The sequence below is a fragment of the Plectropomus leopardus genome, chromosome 4 (assembly GCF_026936395.1).
Source record: "Plectropomus leopardus strain MGB_pleo_1.0 chromosome 4, ASM2693639v1, whole genome shotgun sequence".
Classification (NCBI taxonomy): domain Eukaryota; kingdom Metazoa; phylum Chordata; class Actinopteri; order Perciformes; family Serranidae; genus Plectropomus; species Plectropomus leopardus.
Genome location: NC_142179.1, coordinates 30,642,826 through 30,660,055, shown reverse-complemented (window position 1 = coordinate 30,660,055; position 17,230 = coordinate 30,642,826). Strand labels below are relative to the sequence as shown.

Sequence of the window (17,230 nt, the reverse complement as noted above, 5' to 3'; positions counted from 1 at the left end):
TGGACAATTTTGACAGCAGAGAAGTGAAATACAAGTACAATGGCATCAGCTCATTGTTGTCATTTGCTCTTCAGGTGCAAAAGAAAATGCTTAGCTGCAACAAATATGCCAACCTCTCTTTACAGGATAAAACAGAATAGATTCTGGTGTTTCGTGCCAACAGCTGTGCAAATCAACAGTGAGAGAAAATAAAATAGCAGTTAGTTTTTACTCAATAAATACTGAAAGGCCCTGAAAGGCCCTGAAGGCCCGTATCACAGACGTTCAAGGATAACTAAAAAATATCAAACCACTTTCAATTATCATTACTGCTTGCCCATAATAACTAGAGGTGGGTATCGGTTTGAAAAAAACAAGACACCAGCACCAATAACAGTACCCTTAAAGTGATATAGATACCAATGGAATACTTCATTCAATACCCATAATGTGAATGGAGTGGCATGTAGTGTATAGCCATGCTTTCAAATGTTTTGATAGAATCTTTGCACACTGAACTGCCAACTCCACATAACAGACTGGTTATAGCTACTGCTGCAATGTGAGCTTCACTGGAGACAGTCGTGAGAGTCCTCCCATATGTTGCCAGTCGTGTTCAATAGAAACCTTCTTGCTTGCCGTGTGGTCCTAATTAGAATTCAGTACAATATTCATGATTTTGAAATGGGTCTCTGCGAGTACTCTTGCTTTCGGCATTTTAATATCAATTCTTGTGTACTTTTAATTAAAATAATAATCTTGATGACCTTCCTTTAAAAAAAAAAATGTCTATTAAGTCACTATCAACAAATTCGGTAACTATGGTGACATTGGCCCACTGACGAAAGCCCTTGCATTCGTAGTAATATGTACTAGGTGTCTGTGGCATTCCCAGTAAAACATCACCAAAGTGCCACCAAAGAAAAACAAAACGGAGATGCTAAAAATTGTAACTTTAAGATTTTGAATGCAGGCCTTTCACCTGTAACAAAGTATTTTAGATTGTGGCACTGTGACTTACTTTCACAGTGAGTAAAAAGATCTGAATACTTCTTTCACCAATGAATAAAGTAAAAATGTTGAGGGCATTCTCAATTTTTGTGTAGGGGAGTCAGTTTCAGTTAATTTTACTTGATAGAAACCTCAGGAAGAGCAACTGAGGATTGACTGAAATTTTGGGGGGAAAAAAAGACATGAAACACAAAATTGCCTTTTCTTTAAGTCCTGCACTCCATTGCCTCAGTGAGCTTTAGTGCTATATTTTGAGCACTATCCATTCAGAGGTTGTGAAATTTTAATGTTTTGTCATGTAAATGTCTTGACTGTTACTTTACTTTCTGTTGGCTTGTTCACAGACTGCCAGCTAGCTGCATTAACATGTGGAAACATGCCCACTGCCAGGTTAGCAATTTGAACCAAATCAGTTTTGTTTTCACAGCGAAGAAGATGGTAAACTTCTCATTTATGAAAAAAAAGTGTTAGCCAAGTTAAGTGGATTTTTTGTGTGCCACATCTTTGCAGCTACAGACGTACACATCCTTTAGCAGTCTTCCTTTCATGTAACTATCTTTTCTAACCTTGCCTTGATGCTTTGCTTTTATGTTTCTGGCCTTGGTTTTTATGTCTTTCTTTGGTTTTACTGCTTTGCTGTGGATTTTTTTCCACTCTGTGCAAAGCACCTTCTAGTGTAAATGTTTTCTGAGAAAACAATTATTTTAATGTTATCATTACTACTGTGCTGAATTCTTAGCTGATCTGAGAAATTCCTCATCATCTTCACAGGCTTTGGGAGCCACACATTCACTACAAAGACTACTGATGCAACTGAGAGACATTACTCCAACTGCACACATACTGAGATATGATAAAATGTACAAACCTTGTAACTAAAAACTGAGCAAGTCTTACTTCATGCACCTGAGTTCCATCAACACAGAAGATGTTGAGTACCTTACATATATATATATATATATATATATATATATATATATATACACATACATATATACATATATATATATATATATATATATATATATATATATATATATATATATATATATATATATATATATAAATACATACATACACACATACATATATACATATATATATATATATATATATATATATATATATATATATATATATATATATATATATATATATATATATATATATATATATATATATATATATATATGCACACATTATCTGGGTATAGATTTAAGTTAAACAAAACTTCAACCTTCCTGCTTTATCTGGTGTGTGTGTGTGTGTGTGTGTGTGTGTGTGTGTCTTTTCAGTATGTGTAAGGTTTAATGCTATCCGGAACATTGAGAGACATGGTAGCGGTAAAAACAAAGCTTAGTAATCTTATTTTACTTTTTTTTCCCTTTTTTTTTTAGAATGTTTTGATACTGAACAGCATGATAAAACAAGCACAAGGAAATCTGTTGTAGATTCATTTCTAATGTGCAATTTTTTAAAGCCTGCACCTGAAGAGTAATTGTCCAATCATGGCTTAGCAACTGTAACTAGGCACTGCTGGTCTGTCAAGCTCTGGATTTTTCCCATGGATGTATTATGAGAGCCCAATATGGTGCTGCCACTCAACCTTGCAGCCAATTTGTGCCTATGGCCAGTTTGCAACAAAAAAAATCCCCTTTCGGTCCAAAAAGCATTTTCCCAATAGAAAATATTATAAAAGAGACGTCTGTAAAACTGCTGACAGGACAACTTCAACTGCAAATGAAATGAGAAATATTTTGTGTGAAATCAAAGACCCATTGTTTTGAGTGGTAAATCAGCCACAGTTATCCTACGTGTCATGCTAGAATAGAACCTTACACTGGCGTAGCAAATGTAGCCAGGGCTTGGCCAATTATCAATTACATTTAGAAAATCAGGCAGGATGTCGCACTAATCAAGAATATTGTACTGCAGCTGAATATTGGATTGTATTCATTAGTAAATTGTATTAATGCAATAATTAAAATTAAAAAGGGGAAGGGAAGCAGAAAAACCATTACACGGTGAAAAAGACATTTTGTAACAGGATTTAGGCAATAATATACATTAATTTAGCCCTGACAATTAGGCTATACTGCAGATCTTTAAACTGCCCTATAGACCTTTTGTAGATACTGGACAGTATCCATAAATACACATGTATATCTGTGAATGCATGTACTCATGTCTGCTATATGCATGTGTAAAACACCCCCTAACTCCCACCCCCTTGCTGACACCTCAAAAACAGGCGATGTGTGTCCTTGAAAACCAGGATGTCTGAGCCTGCCACCTGCAGCAATACTGGCCTCCCATGGTGCACTGCTCAGCCATGCGTGAGGCCATGAAGGGCACAGGGTGGAGTCGAGGTGGGGAAGGTTGAGGCAGTCAGGTGTAACGGGATTTTTCTGCAACCCAACCAACCTTTCCTCAGCCCATGCCTTCACCCCTGCCCTGGGTGCCCCACCCCACCACCCACGTACCTCCCACCCATCTCTCTCTTTGCCCCCCTTACTCTGACCCTGACAGCCCCTCACGTCTGGACACTTGAGGTTGAGCCGGCAGGAGGCAGGAGGCAGGAGGCAGGAGGAAAGCCAGATGCTTTATTTTAATGGTCGAGTGAGAGTGAGATGGAGATGGAAAACTATTCTCCCTCTCTCCCCTTTTTATCCTCTTCTATGAGCTTAGAGTTTTGTGGTGATTGAATTCCAACGCGAATGGATTTACAATTGCGAGCCCAGCACCATTACTGAAGCCTATTGTAGACCTTGCAATCCCTCTCCCATCTCTGTTTCCCCTCTTTATTTGTCTCTTTCTAGGGTTTTTTCCCTTTCCTATCCTTGTGAGGCATAATGACGCGCCGATGCACTCTGGGTAGCATGCACAGGGAATGGAACAAGCCCTGTAGTATGCACTTGAGATTCCAAATCAAATAGAATCTTAACCCTTACACAAATTGATTCTTTAACCCTCAGCCAGTGCGGCTTAAACCTTGAATTATACCATTGACAGGCAGGAAATCATGAGAGAACACCTCGTTTTCATCTTGAAAAAGAATCCAGGGTGGCGCTTCTTCCCTCAGACACACCAGATAGATAGATTGTTTCTCTTAGCTTGAAATATCACTGATAGTCAGCCCCAAACAGTGCAGGAAATTGGAATTCATTTCTCACTCACACAACCCTCTGCCACCTCTAATCCAGCAGCGGCTTCCACAGTCACCCCCCCAATAGGCCTAGAAAAACACGATTTCCCCACCACATCAATAAGCAGGGGTTTATTCAGCAGCATGGTGGTCCATGTGGACTGGCTGCCTGCCCTGCCTATGACGGAGTTTTATTAGTGGAAAGGGATAGTGAGGCGCACTGAGACAAGGAGATGGCTGCTGCCATGTGGATGAAGAGCAGCAACAGATTATCGCTGCTGCCACAAAAAAGGCACATTGTTGTATTCTTCTGCTTTTTCTCCACTAACTTTAAATTCATACATTTTTTTGCAGTACTTTACCAAACATGAGGAACCTCTCATAGAGCTCAAGCAAATGGTAAATTATTCAATTATTTCATTGAAAAATAATTTGCAACTATTTCGGTATACTAAGCACTGGAGTCATATTTCAAGCAAAAATACAAATTATTCTCTGATTCCAGCTTCTTTCTCCTCTTCTTTCTCCTACCCCTCGTTTCATTTCATTATAAACAGATGGTTGGGGCTGGGACTGTTGCGCAGACGAAACAGAGCATCTGAGAATATTAGGTTGGACTTCAGGAAATTATTCAATTCAATTCAATTCAATTTTATTTATAAAGCCCATTATTACAAAACAAAGTTTGCCTCAGAGAGCTTTAGAGCATACGACTTTCCACTGTCCTTAGACCCTCACACTGCAAAAGGAAAACATTTTCGGATATGACACACAGCAGTAGCACTTCCTTATTTTATCCAAAAACTGCTCCAAGTCCCTGGCTACCTTTCCTAGTTCCTCCCTGTTACCAGGAGAATTAAGACTAGGGCTGCACCTAACGATTATTTTTTTATCGATTAATCTATTGATTTTTTTTTATTGATCTAACTATTATTTTTTATAAACACATTAATATAACAACAAATTTACCGAAAATAACATTTTTAAAAAGCTGCAGGGCATTATTCCCTAACAAAAAATAGCCCAGTCTTAACTGGTAATCTGTGTTTTACAGTATGATATAAAGTCTCCAAATTAAATTAAATGCAAGAGCTTGTTCCATTCAAGTAAAATGAATGTAGTGCAATCTACATTTAGCAATCCCACAGCAAAATAAATAAAACAATGTAAAAGTCAAGTCACTTTCAGGAGGAGTAACAAAACAGTTACTCTTTGTTAAAGTAACAAACCTCAAATCTAGCAGTCCAATAGAACATCTTACAGTAAAATTCGTGCAATATGAAAAACACTATAACTTTTCTCACAGAAATAATTAAAACTAGTACATTCTTTCTGCATCAAAATAGGCCAGCCTTAACTGGGCCTTAAGGCATATTGCTGCTGGCTGATATGAGTGCTGTATTTTCATATTTATAAGCACATATTCCACTCATATATGAAGCTATATAAGCTCCCGCACAGCTGACAACCCCGTCCTGTAAATGTTTCAAAATAAAATGCATTGTATCAGCAACTGATGGCATTCTGTCAACAAGAGACACAGACAGATAGCTTTTGTTTTGAAAGGGAAGCAAGGAAGTTGAGGTAAAACAAACATATTTGTATTTTCTCAAGTCTGTGACAGAGACACTTTAAATTGCAGTATAAAATCATAAAGAGTCAACAAACGCAAGCATCACGCATAAAAAAACTGACAGGGGCTGCGCAGGCGAGCCGTGTACACACTCTAACTTGATACATGAGCGCCGAAACAAAAACAATATGATTGGCGCTGCTCACGCTCTCATGGCACGGGCTGTGTAAAATAGTGCGACTCAATTAAAAAAAAAACACATTATGCCTTAAGCAAAGCGAAATCTTATATTTACACATAAATCAAAGTGCTATTGACAATGCAAAGCTGTTTTTTGGTGGCTGTCCATTATGAGCTCTGTCGTCTACTGCATTGCGTTGTATGATATTGTTAGGACAGTATAGTGCCTGGTGTTGGCATGCTGTAATATTTCACTAGAAATAGTATGTAATTCATATACTACTGGTTTCATGCATACTAAAAATAAATACTGTTTTGGTGCACTAAAAAGCAGGTGGTTAGTATGGACTCTCATGATCTTGTCCTTTTGTATCCAAATTAAGTGAATTCAAAAAGTGATATAATGTGAAATAAACCCCACATTCTCTGCCTCTATTTGTAAACTGCACACAGGCAATAATTAATTCACATCATGTAATGAGTAAGAGTAATGAAGACAATTTCTCCCACAATATTATAACTGGGTTTTGCCTTCTTTTTTCTAATCTTTGTTCATTTCCATGGGTTGGTTTGGCAAAATTATAGTTATCCTTGTTAATGATACCTTTTACAGACTGAAAGTACGACTATGACATGGATGTCACAACTGTGAGGTCAGCAGCTGTGGTAGCACTGGATCTAATGTAAGCCAGATTTACTCATAAGGCACCATGATGAATATAATTATTCTGTAACAGGATTTCACCAATAGTTCGGAGTCATGTGTAATAACAAGCTCAAATGATCAAAAAATGGCTGACAACCAGAAGCACCCATTCCAAAAACTATGGTTGACACACATGCAATATGCAGTACTTGATCATACAGAGGATTACCCCCAAAGTCACAATGCCTTTAATCTCTGTTCTAAATATAGTAGAGCCTGTATCTCTGTCCTGCACATTGACCAAATACAATGCTGGTACAAATACTTAGCCTAATGATCCAGAAATCACAACTAACAATTCTGTGTCTGTCTTTTCTTTTAAAAAATAAATAAATAAATAAATAAATAAATAAATAAATAACTCCAATATTCCCTGGTTCATCTACTTTGTAAAATCTGCCACATAAAGTCACAGCCACTTACAAGGGGAAGAGATTCCTCAAAAACTTTAGTTTCCTTGTGCTTGTTTTATCATGCTGTTCTGAGGAACTTAAATTAACTGGCGTAATGCATTTACAGCTATTCTCATTAACAACATTGAGTAGACCTGGACTAAAAATATAGACACAATGGACCTCTTTCAAAGTACAGTAGAAAAATTACAGGTGAAATTGATAACATTAACATTGTCTTAGTTCCATTTAGTTTCCCAGTAGGCTACTCCAGTGAGAAAGGGTGAACAATACCAGAGCCTTCTCCAGGTGGAATGTAGCTTTCAAGAAGAATTTATTGAAAACACCTGTGCTTGTCTTATGATGAAATGTAAAAATGTCTGCAGTTAAAATGGTCTACAGACTGATCGTACATGCAGTTTATACATTAACAGACTGCACCTAATTAAATATTAGTGGCTACATCTGGTCTTGATAGGTCCATCTAACAAATGGGATATACATTATCACAGACCCTGCATTTCTTACATGAGTTATCCCTCTCAAACTTGTCTAAAATTAATGTGTGCGTGAAAAGGAGGCGCGTGGACTAAAGTTAACTATCTTTTTTTATAGTTTTCCCATAAGTCAATTTTATGTCAACACAATAGCCATGTTTAACGTTACATTCCCAATATAAGATGTTTTGCACTAGCACAGACTCAAAACACATAATTTCAAACCTCTGAAAATAGCGGTGTTTCTTTCTTTTGTTTTCATAAGCCGAGAAAACTTGCTCAGTTTCTTAACAGCAATGAGCCAGTAGCCAATAAATGCTAAGACATGTCACCCAAACAACAACGCAGTCAACGGAATGACAGCCTTTTAGCTAGCCTTAGCTTACTGATAGGCAAGCAAACAAATGCGAACTAAAGAGAAACAACATCCAGTTAATCATTTCGCGTGTAAGCGGGAGCAGCAGAGGCTTACCTGGTGAGGTGAAGCAGTCAGCCTAAGCACCTGGAGAATAAACTCCGACGTCATGAAGTCATGTCCCACAGTAGCTAACAGCTTTTAGCTTCGGTGTCGAAGCGCGCCCCTCGCGCCCAGAAATGGGACAATAATGTCCAAAAATGAATGTCATTTAAAAAATTATCCACTCCAGAAAGCTGTCCTCCAGCAACATGGTTGTCCTGTTGGCATTCGAGCTTTCTAATTAAACTACTGAAAGCCACAACGACACAACAGCAGAGGGGCAGCAGTAGTTAGCATAAGTAGCTAATTAGCCATGACGCAACAAAAGTGCCTGATATTTAACAAGATCAGCACGAAGTTATCTGGAGTCAAGCCCCGCCTGAACAAGGCACGCCCACACAGGTCTGAGTGACAGCACCTGTGTGCTGCAGCCTCTCTAAACCAAATCTCATAATTTCTAAAATAGTTCAAATAAACTCCACCACCAAGTGCTATAGGCTACTAATATAATGCTTATTATACATTCTAACCAACCCATCAGTAACTAAAATCCACTCCTGCAACATGTAGTATATGTACATGTAATTAAAGAAGTAGTCTATTTTAACTGGCCAAAGTTTTGCAGTAGCTTTTTGGTAAGTCCATTACATTCCTATTTACATGATTCAAATCAGCATGGTTGGATTACTTTTTGCAATTTAAATGCTAGTTTATGCAATAAACCTAATCGGGTGGCTTTTTGAAAAAGAAATAATAATAATTGTTATAATTTCATATTCCATGTAAAACATCAATTGGATCATTTTTACAGTTATTTGGTCTAATTTTAGTTAACCTAGATTCCTTTCTATTGCAGCTGTGCTTTAGTTAAGTTTCTTCCAATGTGAATTAACTGGTAGCTCACAAAGTTATGCTACTGCAAAGCTATTTAAAGTAGCTTCCCCAACACTTTATATTAGCCTGGCATCCCCAGACCAATTTGCAAATGTGAATTACCTTGAGCTCAAACATTCATCTGGTTCCCAGGCTACTAATATATAGAATACTATTAAACTCAGAGAGGGGCCATTTAGCATAATGAGTAGGTACTTTTACTATTGATATGTTTAAAGGATATTTCTGTATTTGTACTCCTGTGGAATTTTGAATGAGGTCACATTACATCAGATTTATTTATATAGACCAATATAACAAATCACAAACTTGCCTTAAGGGGATTTACAGTCTGTACAGCATCTGTCCTTTGACCCACACTTAAGATTAAAAAATAAATAAATAAATAACGTGGAAATATGGAAGACACCTCAGGAGCAACTGAGGAGGGATCTCTCTCACAGGATGGAAAGACATGCAGTAGATAGTATGTATAGAAAATGGACCAACACAATAAAATTACAAAATAGTCTATGCATATGACAACAGTATAAATAAAAACATATATAAAGAAAATATGAAAAAATTAGAGGACTTTGCTTTAAGCTAAGATGTGAGTACTCCTACCACTACTGAGAATGTCATCTTTGCATACAAACCAAAAAAGTATGTGCAGTACATAAAATATTTTAGGTAGAATATTCGGCTACATGATGATAAAAATGAATGATATCATGATATGTTTTAATACAGAATTGAATAATTAAAAGAAAATTATACCAGCACAAGGAAGACTAGCAATGTACAACTTGCTGGAATCTTTAAATTACACAAGGGGTAAAAGCATATTATGACGTTTATGTATGCGATTGCTAGAAAAGCTGGTGAATTAGGGAATCAGTGAGAGTAATGCTGGCTGAAATGTCAACTTCAGTTCCCGTCTCTTTGCCAAGCTGCAGCCCGGTGGCCAAACATCCTGTCTCGCACCTCCAGGCTGCCGCGAAGGGTCCATTTTGTTTGTCACCATCTGTCTGCACTTGTCAGACATGTTGTCTTTCATTTGGAGGCCCCAGCATCAGGTCTGTGTGTGCACCTGCGTGTGTCAGTATGAGAGTGTGCATGTGTGTGCTTCTGTGGGTTTATATGTTTACCTATGCTATTGATTTTCCATATATGTGTGCCTGCACATGCACAGACATGTGCTCCCCGGAGCAGTGACCTGTCAATCCCAGATGCTGTCTGAGAGAATTGCGTCCAGCCTTCATACTCCTCGGTCTCCCTGACATAGCAGCCTGCAGGACGGCCACTCACACCCCCACTCTCGCGCCTGCAGCTGCTGAAAGCATTCCCTGCCTACTGGAGAACCTAAGAGAATAATGTGTCATTTTCTACAGTGAGAATTTCGATCAGAAAAAGAAAGCAGTCACTGCAGGAGCATGAAAAATACAGCTCTGACGAAATTCTAATTGTATTAAAAAGCTGTCATTGTAGAAGTTGTACTATTACAGCAATTGGAAGGGGCTGAATGCTGCATTTTGTTTCTCCCTGCCAAGTGAAACTGTTCAGAAAAATGCAGCGTTGTTTTTATTTCATTTGTCAGATAGTACAAGGGGAGATCTGGCAGCCGGCTGATTGAAAAACATGAATTTTGTATTTCAATATTCTTATTCAGTTCAGCTTTATACGGCTTGGAGAAGACGATGATGCAGTAGGATAAAAGCAGATGCACTGACTATACTGCACACTTGTGTAAGTATCATGTTGTGTTTCATGCACAGCAGGAGCTCTGTCAGAGTTAAACATTAAAAGAATAGATAATGGACCTTTGCGGCCAACTTCACAGTTTTGGGTCCTCTACTTTCACACAGTCTACTGTATATGCACATTCCTGCACACACTGAATTGTGCACCATCATTAATAATACGCCCACAGAGGCCACAGGGGGTAAATAATATCTATTTTTCATGTCACACACATAATAGATCCCACGACCCAGAATGATATGTTTCCCCCCAAAAGCAAAAGCAAGAAAATCATGCTTTGGAGTTGGTATCGATTAGATGTGCCTGGATTTCCCCATTTCATCACTTTCTATGATTACCAGGGTGAGTTATTATTTCTTAGCATGCCGGTATACTTTATCTGAGTGACTGGAACACCTTGCAAGAGGGGTGAGAGACTGTTCTGCACATAGACACAGACAGAGAGCGAGGGACAGAAACAGAGTCTGACAGGGAACAGGTGAAAGTGAGGGAGATTTTCACTAGTTTGAAAGGCAGAAAGTAGAATTTGTTGAGGATGACAACCAATTTTTTTGAATTCTTAATACAATCTACAGTTCATGAACTGACACATTAATGCAAAGTTATTTATAAGTGAAAAAGGTGGAGTGGGTAATTCTTTACGACTGTAAGTTGCACAATTTATTCACATATTGTTTCAGAGGCTTTTCCACCATGACAAGAACGCCACTGAAAAATCACCATTGCACAATTAAAATTTACTGGGGGCTTTTGTTTGATTTTTGCCTTGTGTTGAAAGGCAAGAATTCCATTAATTTTGCTCAGGTTTCAAAAGTTTACACAGACAAATAAACAAAAACACCTCAACAGAAACATCTCAAACGCAGCAGAGTAGCTGACAGGTACTTACATACCCACCTCACCGCGTACTGGTTTGTTCTGGCTCACCTTTTCACTGGTCGAAGTCACAAGAGGCTCTTATAGAAATTATACAGTATCTTGACAACCAACCATGCTAAAATCAGCAGTTCAGCAAGGGCTGTGTTGTTGTCAGACTCAAAATGTATCTTTAAAAAATTAACCACATGGAGAACATCTGGAATCCACTGGATTAAAATCAGTGCTGTCCTTTTCCATTTTCCTTAATCCCAAATATGCATTTTTTTGACAAGGACACAAGGACAGGCAGTAAGTAACAACCTCCTCATGTTCTCTGAGGTTCTCCTGCTGCCCACACCTTGTTAAGCTTTATTCATAATTCACAAAGATTCAGTGTCATGTATTTTTAGATTCACACACTCCCCCAGCTCTTACATGATGAAACATGATGTTTACTAAACCACAGGTGAACAAATGACAAGTGACTGTTCCAATAATTTATTTTGTTCAGCTGAAATTTTCTAAAAAAGAACAAAAAACTGTTTCTCTGCAGAAAACAAACACTAAAATGTTGGGTGATGAGTTATTGCTTTGTATAAGGCAAATGTGTCCATCAAAAAAGGATACGTGATGAATTTTCAAAATGAATCTTATGAATGGCACAAGGTAAATGACAAAAAAATGTGCAACCATTATCACCCCCACATAGTCTTATAGTTATAAAAATAGATGGATCAGAAACTAAACTTGTTAAATACTTCAGCTAAAAAGTATTTAATCACTAAATGACACTAATATGGTCTTTTGAAATATGGTAAATGGCTTGTAATGTACTGTATGTCTCCACCTGCTCCTTTACACAATATTCAATAGGTGCTGTTGTCAGGCTGTTGCTCTGTGACATACTGCATTTAGTAAGTTAAGTGAATTTATGATTTAAAAAAAAAGACTATTAAACCCCTTTTACACTTGAAATGATTTGTTTTCTTTCACCATCACCCAAAAATTAAAGAAAAAAAATGCACACTGTTTTTTGTTGTTGTTTTTTTGTCAGTCACCCTTATTTGACAGTTTGGATTGAAGGCCTGTTTACAGAGAGCTGGCCTTGCACTGATGATGCACAAAGCGACTGGATTATGTGAAGCATTTGCTGTCCAACTACTTTTGCAGCCGATTTTGAGCCGCTATCTCAGTCTCTTTTTGTTTTCAACTCACAGCTTGCAGAGAAGAACTGGGTTCAATAAAATATGTGCAAAAGATGAGTCTAAAGCTGATATCGACCGGAGAGTGGCTGAGCTTATGTAATATAAACAATATGTGATGTCCCTTCCTGCAAATCTTCTGTCTTGTGGTCAAAGCTCAATTTGTCATCAATAAACATGTCCAGGTATTTGTATTTGTCAAGCTGCTCCACAGCTTGGCCCTTGACAACATTGGCATCTGAAATCGATCAACACGTCCTGATGCTAAGCTGTGAAAATGAATTCTCGCACCACTGAACAAAGTCCACCAGCAGGTCCAAGGCTGCCCATTTATCCTGTGAGAGTATATTTGTAGAGGGATATGGATAGCCTGCTGTCTATCATCTGCAGGGCTGCAGTGGAGGGATGCCAAATGAAACTATATTTAATCACATTTTTGGGATCATAGAAATCTTTAAATGCATGTTATACATCATTGTAGACATTCTTAAATAACATGAAAGACATACAGGAAAAAGTCTTGAGATGCACTGAGATGAACCAGACTCCTAAGTAACCTACAAATGATATCTAATTTACATAAGACAGCATTTTGCTCATCTTTTGACTCACCTACATCACTCAGTTTTTCTTTGCTTTATTTTCTCCACTTGTTTTTGAGGTCACATTTCTCTTGTACTTTATGTATATGCGTGCACTCAGTGTTTTGAGACCAAGAGAAATCCATGAAGGAAATGCAGCTTTTATGAATTTGTTAGTTAGTGGTGGGCATCGGACACCTAGAGAGGAACATATGGAAATACGGAACATAAGGTTTACCCTACCTTCCTGGGCTATATAGTTGAATAAGAGAGTGTATATATTTGTGTGTGTGTGTGTGTGTGTGTGTGTGTGTGTGTGTGTGTGTGTGTGTGTGTGTGTGTGTGTGTGTCTGTCTGTCTGTCTGTCTGTCTTTGAGCATGGAGCTGTGTAAGCATAAGAGTAGCAATGCTGAAATAATGAGGAGGATGAAAGGGCAAGACCATACTGGAAATAAGGAGGAAAGGGTAAGAAGTTTAGAATTAAAAAGTGAAGAATTAAAAAGCACAATCTTTATACAAACTGATTTATATAAAGATTGTGCATTATCTGTTCAAAACTATAAGTTGTAATATGTTAGTTGGAGAGATTTTGAGGTGCTAGTAGATGTATTGAACTTTTTAAACTATGATACCCCTTTTCCACTAAAATTTTTGGGTGCACTAGGGTTTTTCAACCCTGGTCTGGTTAGGCTATAGACTTTCCAATTGCAAGTAGATAGCCAGCAAACAGGTAAATATAGAAAGTTTCACAGTTGTTACTTGGGCTTTATCTATTACTTGCCAGATGTAAGCGGGTGTCAGTGGATTTTTTTGTGCAGTGGAAATGAGGATATAGACAGAGCCCGGCTTACTGTTTCTTTCTGCTCTCAGTCTTTATACTAAGCTAAGCTAACCTATAAGATCTAGCTTTACTGTAGAGCAGTAACATTATCATTCTTCTCATCTAACTTGTTGCATCAAAGTGAATAAGTACGCCTTCCAAAATGAATTATTTGAATAGGACTGTTAAGCCTCCCAGTCACATACATTAAAATGCATGTTTTCTTTGTAACACTTGCAGAGGGAAACCTTACAGTCAGTAGGCTATATGTCTTTCTATAAAGGTCATGGACTTAGGTTGACAAATTATTGAATGTGAATGTATCACTCAGGCCTTGCTTTATATTCTTCTGTAACCCTGGAGGCAAAAGAGGCTAAACTCTGGTTGACAGGAGAAGCTCTCGATGTGTCTTTAAGAGCAGAGTGCTGCACTCAGCTATGTATTGCTGCCAGTTGTGAAATGGCTGTGATAGCAGCAGCCATGATAAGTTGAATAAATAATAGCACTCTTCTTTTTGTAGTGGGAGTGGAACACTCTGTACTGCAGCTCCAGTCCCCAGTCACTACTTGAAGGTAAAATACCTCATATTATGGCGGTGAGGACTTGTCAAGACATGTCTTTGTAAAAAGAGACATGATAATATCAGTGAGAATGACAACTGGCTAGTCCCTATTTCTAGCGGTTAACATATCATCCTTGTGAGAATCTCTGCGTACCTGTCAGGTCTCTCTCCAGATGTGGTGGTTTGAAATTTGAGAATTGTTTGAATGACTGTGTTTCTTTATGGGTTTAGGAAATTCTGCTACTTCTAAAATGAAATCATCCATTTTAAAAACACACTGGAGTGTTAATGATGCAGCATCACAAGAAGGTTGCTAATAGTTCAGGACAAACTGACCTTTGGAGAGCAGGGCAGCGAATTAAGACATAACCAGCTCAATGTTGGTTCTACAAAGCACAGATCCATTTATGATCCATCCACATTTGCATGTATTTCATAAACATTTTAACAATTCAGTGGTTAACGTGGTTAGATTTAGGCACAAAAAAAAACACTTGGTCATGGTCTGAAAAAGACCATGTTTCAGTCTAAAATACTCAGTTTTTGTGGAGATTTCCTGAGTGGAAACACAGATGTCATGGTAAAAAAATAACATTTTGTGGCACTATTCAGGCTGTAAATGCAGCTTTGTCTCTGTAAAACTGTAAAAACAACTGCTGATCATGACACTGTCTTTAATGGAAATGCAACGATGTCTCAGTTATAAACAACCATTTTTCATGGTACTATTCTGACTGGAAAAACAGTAACGGGTAGCTATAAAACACCCACATTCGATGCCTATAAAGCATCTTTTGTTGTTTGTTGACTTTGAACGTTAGTGTGCATATGTGTACTTTGCAGCTTGGCAGGCATCTCGCCTAGGTGACATGACATCCACCATTTCTTTTATTCCTTCCATCCCTGATGACAAACCCAGTCCATATACTGTGCCACTAATGTGCAAATGAAACTTCTACTCATGGTTGGCAAGAATGCACAATGTCAATATTTTCTCCTGCTGAGTTATGACAGTTAAAATAAAGAAAGCTGTTCTAATATTTAATGAACTAGTAATGAATGAATGCCTCATTCATATGTAAATACAGTCTGATCATTAAAAATAAATATATTACAAAATAATTCCAATGCACTGTTTTACAGTTTTTTCAACATAATGGTACTTTTAATCAAGATATAGAATATTTCCATTCTACATTTGATCAGTTATCTATCTACAATGCAAATACAGTATAGAGTTGAAGTAAATCATACTGTAGACCAGTCATATATAAGGGACATAGAATATATATGAATATGGGCTCAAGAAAGAGATCAATAACATAAATAAGTCTTCTCACATCATTACAGCAAATGGATCAATTTTCCAACGACCACAGTCATCATCTCCTGCATGTCGTCTGAATGAAACGACCTCCACAAGGTGTTTTTTTTGCTGAAGGCGACATTGTAAAGACCTGCGTGTGTGGTAAAACATTCCTTGGCAATCAATAGCATGCGTTTCCATGGACATAATTTCCTCTGGATTGTTGCTGATGGCGTCCGTTTCTCCCATGCTGCTGTGTACCCCCCGGTGTGCTGAGTGGACACCTGCCATCCACAGCTGAATCTGCACTCTTTCTAAGCGTTAAGACTTTATCTCTGCCTTTCCTGTAATATTTAGCAGGTTGGAGCTTTTAGTTTACAACCCGTCATCCAGCTAAACCCATAAAACAAACCAATCAAAAGCCCAGCACAACACTAAGGCTTAGAGAAATCCAATGGCTTTCCTCAGCTATTGATCTTGCCCTCCAAAGCCAAGGCCTCTCTATTGCTCAGAGGCTTTACAAGAGAGATAGGGACACATCTACTGGTAAAAAATGACACTCATTTACCTCCTTAAGTGGCATAAATTACCTGGTGATTATTAGCCCATGCTGGGTCATGTGGGCCTGTTTAGCATTGTGGTTCTTGCCAGTTTGAGACCTTCCTAAATCTAAAGGAACTGAAACTTTGCTGTCTGTCAAAATATGTCATTGGCACAAGGTGACGTTTTGGCCTCAGCAGAACATCGTCAGCCTGCAGCGAAGCTACTAAGACCAACTGGCTGTCCATCTATAACTTATGCATCCTGAGTACACAGCACTGCATGCCAAGTGACATATGGACAGCCAGTAAACACGCTGCGGGTGTTTCCATGTGATAACAGCAAATTGGAATTGTAGAAAGCCATGTTGTGTTCTTATTCACAGGGGCCTCCGTGGCGAATACCCATTTGCATGAAATTAATATGTGGATGGGGGAAGAAAATGGCTGAGCACTCAAGTTAAACTCATTAGCAAGCCCAGCAGGGGCGTTTGTTCCACAGCTATCAAGGAATCCAAGGCTGCTTTTCATTATGTATTCTCTCCTAATGCTTCCAGTCTCTATCTAGTTGGATACAGAGCATTTAACAACTAGAGATGGGAGGAAGAAAGGACACTGCCTTTAAGCAACATGCTTTAAGTGTTTGCTACATTTAAAATCTGCGTTTTGTTTTCTGGACAAGAGAAATCATTCAGGGCTGTAAATTGCACATTGTGAGAATTGAGCAATTATAAAACTTTAACAATTATTGTATGATGTCATTGTGTTTGTTTTAAAATGTAATT

General features: G+C 38.0%; 1 long non-coding RNA gene across 2 annotated transcripts in view; it reads right to left on the bottom strand.

Moving 5' to 3' along the window:
* LOC148189803 (uncharacterized) overlaps positions 1–8,247 on the bottom strand; it is a 94,948-nt gene extending 86,701 nt beyond the window's left edge. For both annotated transcript variants that reach the window (XR_015776333.1, XR_015776334.1), the window contains exon 1: positions 7,956–8,247. This is a non-coding gene — a long non-coding RNA (uncharacterized LOC148189803). The remainder of the gene's footprint in view (positions 1–7,955) is intronic.
* Between the last annotated feature and the right edge of the window lie 8,983 nt (positions 8,248–17,230).